The 2,190-nt window shown below is 43.7% G+C and overlaps 1 long non-coding RNA gene across 1 annotated transcript; it reads right to left on the bottom strand.

Moving 5' to 3' along the window:
• Window positions 1-642: 642 nt before the first annotated feature.
• On the bottom strand, window positions 643-1,917 carry LOC134483634 (uncharacterized). The gene is made up of 2 exons (XR_015643602.1): window positions 1,657-1,917; window positions 643-1,223 (listed from the first exon to the last, which is right to left on the bottom strand). It is a non-coding gene; the product is annotated as an uncharacterized LOC134483634 (long non-coding RNA).
• Between the last annotated feature and the right edge of the window lie 273 nt (window positions 1,918-2,190).

Raw genomic sequence — 2,190 nt, 5'->3', positions numbered from 1 at the left:
CCCGCCCCCCCATCTCCAGCACAGAGTAGTATAAATGTCTATAGGGGTGCTGGGATTCTTTATTCATAGATAAGACAACCGAATCATGAAGTGGTTAGAAATCTTGCCCAAACATTCTCAGTTGGTAAGTACATAAGTGAGATCCAAAGCTCTAGCAATTTCTTTTTTTAGTACCAGCCTGCCACCTCTGACAGTACCAGGCACCTTGTGGAAGCTTCTAGATACCACGGTAAATCATACCTAGAGCAAAATGGTTGTTTGATAAATGCTTCAGGGAGGGGGTGCTAATTCAAGTTAGTGAAAGTGTTTTTCCCTCATTAGTTTAAGGAAGATTTTGAGTTTGTGGTGGGTTGAATTTTTTCACCTTATCTCTAACGACTGCTATACTGGTTTCTATCTCGTGATAGAGGTTCAGCCCCGTAGGGGAGAGACAGATTGACTTTGGAAAAAGAGCAAAAGGAGATCAGAAGGGGCCCACCTAGGCAGGAACTTCTCCAGACGGCAGAATGGGGAAACCAAAAGCTGAGTCGGATGAGATTCTATCCTGGGAAATACAGACAGATGGCAGTAAGGGGAGGTCACTCATTCTGATGTGACTGCTGCTGAAATAGAGCGGTCCCTTGCAATAACATTATCCTCATGTCCACAAAAGTATTAACTTTATTTTTACAAATCATGAGGCGAAATTCTCATGGCTTCTGTGTTCCATATTATATATTATATTCACATATAATACACACACACACATACACACACACACACACACACACACACACACACATTCCTTAGCACACCATGCTTGAGCACTCATGTCGATTCTCTCAGAGGCTGACTGAGAGAATTGCAAAGTTTTCAAGAGCTAAGCATACAGTCCACTGACTGATGCTTACTAATGACGAAAGCGGTTGTTTCCAAATTTATTTCTTAGTCTCCTCTGTTTTCAGTGGAGTTTCTATTGTGTGTGGACTATTTTCTTTGGGGCTGTTTGCCTCTGCGGCAGCACGGAGACGCCACAGATGCAGAGGCGTGCCATTCTGTCCATGTGGCGTTCATTTTGATTAGGCAGACACAGTTCTGTTTCCCAGGGCAGTCCACGAGGTCACCGATAAGCAGCTAGACAAGATGGAGCGGTCGTCTTCCTAGCTGCTCCAAGCACTCTGATTCAGGAAGGGTGGCTCAGAGCATCTGTTTCGGGATGTTTTATGTGTTCAAATATGTGGAAACTGTGTGTATAAAAAGAAGGAAAAGAAAGGTCAGGGTTCAGGGTGAGTGGAAGCTTGTGGGGGCTTGGTCTACAATGTCCTGGGCTCACTGTGGAAAAATAAATAAGTACATACATACATAAATAAATACATAAAAGCAACTTTTTAATTTCCTAGTGAAATCTCTGTGGACTGACCTAGCAAATGCAATCTTTTTTAAAAATATTAATTTATTTATTTTATGTATAAGTACACCATAGCTGTCTTCAGATACACCAGAAGAAGGTATCAGAGCTCATTACAGATGGTTGTGAGCCACCATGTGGTTACTGGGAGTTGAACTCAGGAAGAGCAGTCAGTGCTCTTAACCACTGAGCCATCCCTCCAGCCCCACAAATGCAATCTTTAATTAGCCCATTCACAGCAGGCCAGGGTTATCAACAGGAAAACTCACCTGCCTTCTTCCTGCAGTTTCAGGATTGAAGAACTGCTGACCACTGAAACTGTGTCCATTCAGGATGACTTTGATTAAGGGTGACCTTACAACTGATCATAAAAGTTCCGCACACGACTGAGAGGCGTTAACTTACTTTCCTCAATGTGGGCAACGGTCACAAATCTCCCAGTGATGTGGACTATGGAGGACAGGTGACTATCTTTTACAGAGGTGATGAGGGCTCACTTTGAACACCCATGAACACTCGGGAGAAATCACATGGATTATCTTGACTCGCAGCAAAGGGTAGATAATGTATTCGTTAACCATCATTTTCCTAAATAATCAGTCACAACCTTACAGACACATTGGGAACTTTCTTTTCAAGCTCCCGAGGGAGCTCGGGAAGGCCTGCTCAGGAAGACAAGACATTTGGCCACGTGGTACCAGATTCCTTAGGCACTCAAAAGGCTGAGGGACTAAGACCCTCTGAAAAACTGTAAGCTCACCTTCTTGTCAAATTTTCCTTGGTGGCAGGGATGGGGATGAGCG

The sequence above is a fragment of the Rattus norvegicus genome, chromosome 19, assembly GCF_021556685.1.
Source record: "Rattus norvegicus strain SHRSP/BbbUtx chromosome 19, alternate assembly SHRSP_T2T, whole genome shotgun sequence".
Taxonomy (NCBI): Eukaryota; Metazoa; Chordata; class Mammalia; order Rodentia; family Muridae; genus Rattus; species Rattus norvegicus.
This window is presented reverse-complemented; position numbering and strand designations above follow the sequence as displayed.